We start from the raw sequence: 6,003 nt of genomic DNA, 5'->3' as shown, positions 1-6,003 counted from the left end.
TTACTTCACTAAAAAAAAAAAATCAGTTTGAAGTAGTGTCAACTGTCAATGGACGCACACTTCACTCAAGCCTCCAAACCTTGTAAAAGAAATCTCAAATTTACTTATTGTTTATATTACAGATTGTAAATACATTAATTTATAAAAAAAAAACAAAACCAAAAGTAGGAGTTGCGATTTTTTGATCTTTTAACTTCCAAAGTACCATTTAGATTAGGTTTCTTACCAGAGATTCTACCAACTCTCAAAGTTTTAGATCGAACATTTTTAGTGGCTTCAGACACAAAAAAGTACACATTATTGTAAAACCATTAAACAAGTACACACAAGTCCCGTACAGAATCGTCAGAATCTAAAAAAATACGAAATTGTATGTTTGTAAAACAAATACATTTATTTTTTCACACAGAATTGAATACACCCTAAAAACCAATAGGGTTGAACGCACTCGCATATAGACCGTGTGGCCTAATGGATAAGGCGTCGGACTTCGGATCCGAAGATTGCAGGTTCGAGTCCTGTCACGGTCGATATATATTTATTGTGTTGTTATCGCCGAAAAATATAATTTATTTATGCTAAACAAATACTGTTTTAGCTTAATTGTTTTAATCATTTTTAATCTTAATTTAATTTTTATTCCGACATATTTTTGAACACTGATAAAGTGATATTCTGCTCAACATAATAATAATTAATTGCATAATATTATGTAATAACCAGCTACTTATTAGTTATTAGTCAACTCATTGAAACAGATATAACTTACTGTTCGCATATTTTTAACTCATCGTGATCGTAAATATTTACGCATCTCCAGTCCGAGACAGATGATGATTGACGACCGGTCAGAACCCCATTTCCCTTTCTATGTGACGTTACAGTGTCGTTAAGCGCTATACCGACCGTCACTGAAAACAGCTGTTGCCTGTACGGTGGGTCGATAATTGGTGGATGGCGGAATGTGCGAATTCAGATGAATTTTGATCGAAAAAACAGTTCTGATCTCTCGTGCGCTGGAGTATATAGGAATCATATTATGGAGGTGTTATAAAAATATGTATTATACAGTTCTGGAATAAATTTAAACAACAACTTTCTATATAGGTATTTTAGTTTTGTCATAAAATCAACTTTTTCCAAAGCTTCTTCTACAAAAATTAGTAGATAAGTCAAAGATGTATGATTTAAAACTAAAAGTACAGCCTCACATCCCAATTATTTTAATAAAAGAAAAAAAATAAGGCTTGAACCTAGAACAATCGCCGAAAAAAGAATTACAATTAGAAATATGGTGAAAGATAGTTGAATAAACATTAATTATAATCATTCATAAATATTTATATTATTATACTCACTAATTATTCTGTATTTAATTACATTATTAACATCTAAATTCGAATATTAATAGTAGGTGTTATATACCTTATTATTTATATTATTTATTATTATAAATATATATTATATTATATATTTTTTTTTATCGTAACCTCTTCATTTACATTTTATATTGTTAAAATTAACAATCATATAATTATAACAAACTATAAGAAAAGGTAGTATATCAGTGTATGCCTTATGGTATATCTATACCATTATTAATTCTATATAATATTATAATCATGACTATCTATCAATTATTATGTAGGTAGTGATTTCGTCGACGGATAATATTTAAAGTGTGTAACTGTGTTATATAGGCAAGTTGTAATCAATAAACGTATTATTAAAGGTAATATGATATAACCAACCTATTGTAATAAGATAATAGTGATTTTACTAATATCTCATATACTATATTATACTTAGGTGGTTAAGTATCTTATTGTTCGTCGTTTGCGAAGTTATTTTAATTGTGCAATTTATATTATGTTTGTATTAAATTTACAATGAAACGCATTCTCGAATCACGAATGATATCAAAATGCTGTTAATATTCAATTTCCAATAGTCAATATAATAATTAATATCGGGTGCCTAGTAGGTACTCGTATAATACTGAACCCATGAAACTAAATAAAAGATATTTTATTTTTATTCATAGAACATAATATTATGTTCTATGTATTGTACTGGGTACACTACGTCAATATATAGTCTTGCACTGAGTCAGTACAAGTGTACAACAATAATATACAATTAAAAGAAAAATGGTGGTTGTGCAATGTGTGCATGCTTGAAAAATCGCATTGTATTGGATTTAATTTGAGGGGGGGGGGGGTGGGTTATAAATATCGAATATTCCTGGCAGTATAGTGAATAATAGTTAGGTTAGGGTACTATACCACAGTATAGGGTAATAATAAATCTACAAAAACAGACTTTTACTTTCGATGAGAGAAGTGCATGCTGCTACATTCATCAAGTTAGCGGGTGGTAACCTTATCTCGACCTCAGTGTAGGTTAGGTTAGGTTAGGTATACTGCAAATTGAGATATTCGTCAAGATTATTTACTTTAATACTACGTAAATTATGCTGGTCCCTTCATTGAATATATATATATTTTTTTTAACTAATTAGCATACATTCTTACGACTCTTTTTACGAATTATTTATAAAAAAAACATGTGTGGGCTGGCGTAACGTTCCACTTGTACCCCCCCCCCCCAGTGCATAAATCACGTATTTTAAGTTTTTTTATTACCTAACATTAGCTCGTCATTTGCAAGACTGTCACCAAAGTCAACATTTCACAATTTTCCCGTGGAAACCCATTTTTCACTTTTACGAATATTTTCGCTAGATATTATCATTATTTGTGCTTCACATTCATATAGTATTTTGTTAAAATCAATTACTTGGTTAAATATCCAATCTGGTGGATAAGTTTATATTACTTGATAACTGCCAACAGCAGGTAAGAGGTAAGATATAATAATATGTCTGATGTCATGTAATAGAACTTTTACAGTATTATTCTAAAAAAAAAAGCGGGCAAGTGGGTATCGCTCTGCTGTACATTGGGGACCCCACCCCCAGACCTCTGACTAGGGTAGATTAAATTTGAATGCAATGATAGGTATCATTGTATTTTGTATACGAAAAACGATTCTAAACGGAGACGGTTTATCTGTCTAGAATAAATAATAGATTATTAAAAATTCTCAAATCTTAGAATTAAAAAGAAAAACTTTTATGAATTTCTATCTAAAATAATTTGAACATTGCCGTAATTTTTACGTATTTAGTCAAAATTTGAATTTTAAATGCTTATAAAAAAAATTTGCAACTATGTATTTTTATAATTATTTAATCACTATAAGAATAACTTATGAGGAATTTTGTTTTAAATTTTCAAATATTTTGATATGGCCAAAAATATTTTATCGACACTTCAAAAGAAAATATTCAGAAAAATTTCAATTGTCTATAAATATCTCAAAAAAGTCAAAATATTTTGAAAATTAAATGATATAAAGAAAATGTCAATCTAAATAACTTGTGAAATTTTCAAGTATCTACGACTTATACTTTTTGAATAATTACAAATATTTAAAATCGTTTGAGGATAAATCGTTATCGTTACGCTATTTCGTAAAAATTTAAAATTCAAACGCACTTAAAATTTTTTCTATAATGATGTTTCGAGTTTTACCTATAGCTACTTTAAGGAAAACTAATAGAAAACTTAGTGTTGTATTTTTAATCCTTAGTTATTAACACAAACAATTTTATGATTTTTCAACTTCAAAATTACTTGCAAATTTTCGCCTTTTCGACAGATTTCGTAAAAATTTGAACTATAAACGCTTATAAAAAAAATTGTGATTAACGATTTTAAATTTTTTTAGCTACAATAAGAACAACTTATCAGAAACCTTGTATCAAATTTTCAAATTTTTTTGGTTATCCAACATTTTTTTACCGACACTTCAAAAAAAAAATTATCAAAAAAATCGAAAATTTCAGTGGTCTATAAAATACTCAAAAAAAGTCGAAAATTTTTCAAACATTTGGTGAAAATTTCGAATATTTACAGTGATTAGTTTTTGAATTACAACCATATAAAAAAATCGATTTGGTCGAAAACTGGTTTTGCGTAAAAATTCCCGTTTTTCTGTCATTTTTTTTTTATTTTTCTCGATTTTTTTGAAAACTGTTGGAAAATTTTTAGATAAACACATCATTGTAAAATCGATACATTCATTACTTTGTTCAAAATCTAAAAATACTATTTAATAAGTTTAATAAAAATCATTTTTTTAGATACCATCCCGATAGTGACATGGGCACATGGCTTAAAATTTAAAATAAATTATAAGCAATGTAGATTCGTATTTTGTATACTGTGGAAAATGTTTTAATATAAAATAAAAAGTATCCCATAGAAATCTAACATTCTGACAAATGAAATAACTTTTGCTTTAATCAATATTTAAAAAACAATGAGTTATTAATATAATTTATTGACACTTGCGCAACATTTTTGGTATACTTATATTTTTTATTTTTTATTTTTAAAACTAAAAATAAAAACTTAAAAAATTATTTAAAAATTGTCCGAAACATTCATATATCTAGCCAATTTTTGAATCTTAATTTGAGCAAAATTAATGTGGTAAAAATATGTATTTAAGTCAAATGGCTGATTTTTTCCAATTGTTTTAAAATTTTAAACATCCATATACATTCATTCGTTCGTTTATGTTAAAAACATTGTAATTTCAAAAAATATTAATTTTTTTAAATATTTTATATGAACATTTTTTTATACTTTATTCACCTATAGGTTAGGTTAGGTTATAGTATATTTATATTTTTTGAAATTATAATGTTTCTAACATAATTTAGATAGTAATTTACCTATCGAGAATATTGATATTTAAAAGAATTGGAAAAAATCAGCCATTTGACTTAAATCCATATTTTTACCACATACATTTTGCTCAAAATAAGATTCGAAAATTGGCTAGATATATTGAATGTTTGGGACATTTTTTAAGTGTTTGACTTTAAATATTAAAAAAATTCACATTTACCTATAGTGAATTTTATTTTATAAAATTTTTTTAAAGATATTGATTAGGACAAAAGTTGTTTCATTTGATAGATTTCCATTGGACACCCCCTGAGTATTGCAAATATGAATAAATAAAGCGAATAACAATAAGAAATTTTTTTCGACCGTGACAGGACTCGAACCTGCAATCTTCGGATTCGAAGTCCGACGCCTTATCCATTAGGCCACACGGTCTATGGGAGAACTTGTGGAAACTGGTATATTTAACACAAGGGTGTTTTGAAAATGAATTATTTTAATATTGATATAATATTACATTGATTGTAATCATTTATATTTTTGTATTCTATTATTTACTTTTGAATACATTGATCCGTGTCCGTACGACCGTACTCTGTAACAATTAATATAATTATCTACTAATAAAAATAACGTATTTTATTGGCAACCGTTGTTAAAAATATGTATTTTGGTAGCCAGCCTATAGTTTAACTTTTTATATAAGAAAACTTTCCATTATCATTGGTGAATCATTGGCGATTAGCCAATCATCATGCGTACTCTCGCATACTGACTATTAAAAAACACGTCATATTATTATTTATTGTGCCTAAACCTAAACTAAATGTTCAAATAAAAAAATGAAATACACATCAGTTCATTATGGTATTGGAAATAAATACCTAGTAAATAGTGCGTACCTAATTATACAAATACGTGACGATTTTATTTTTTAAATTTATCGCAATGTTTGAAAATAGTAAGGGATTGATGGGTATCGTCTAACATCTGAATTCAGCTATAATTTGAACATTTTAAATTCACTCTCCTCGCAAGACGCTTATTTATGTTAGGTATTTAAATAAAATTGATGATATTATAAGTTAGGCATGTGGCATATGTACCTAAATATTTTACACAATCAATACAAATAATATTTTACAGAAGGTGCCTAAATTATTTTGCCAATATCCAATTAATTCTTCGCAATTCCCTTTTAAATGTACTTAAACCAGTGGCGTATATAAGGGGGGGGCCTAGT

The 6,003-nt window shown here is 27.3% G+C and overlaps 2 non-coding genes across 2 annotated transcripts; one reads left to right on the top strand and one right to left on the bottom strand.

Moving 5' to 3' along the window:
* Nucleotides 1–457: 457 nt before the first annotated feature.
* On the top strand, nt 458–530 carry TRNAR-UCG (transfer RNA arginine (anticodon UCG)). Its single transcript has one exon. It is a non-coding gene; the product is annotated as a tRNA-Arg (tRNA).
* A 4,592-nt stretch (nt 531–5,122) lies between these two features.
* TRNAR-UCG (transfer RNA arginine (anticodon UCG)) lies at nt 5,123–5,195 on the bottom strand. Its single transcript has one exon. It is a non-coding gene; the product is annotated as a tRNA-Arg (tRNA).
* Nucleotides 5,196–6,003: the final 808 nt, after the last annotated feature.

This window comes from Diuraphis noxia, unplaced genomic scaffold, assembly GCF_037042655.1.
Source record: "Diuraphis noxia isolate RWA-SAM2 unplaced genomic scaffold, SU_Dnox_SAM2 contig0002, whole genome shotgun sequence".
Classification (NCBI taxonomy): Eukaryota; Metazoa; Arthropoda; class Insecta; order Hemiptera; family Aphididae; genus Diuraphis; species Diuraphis noxia.
This window is presented reverse-complemented; position numbering and strand designations above follow the sequence as displayed.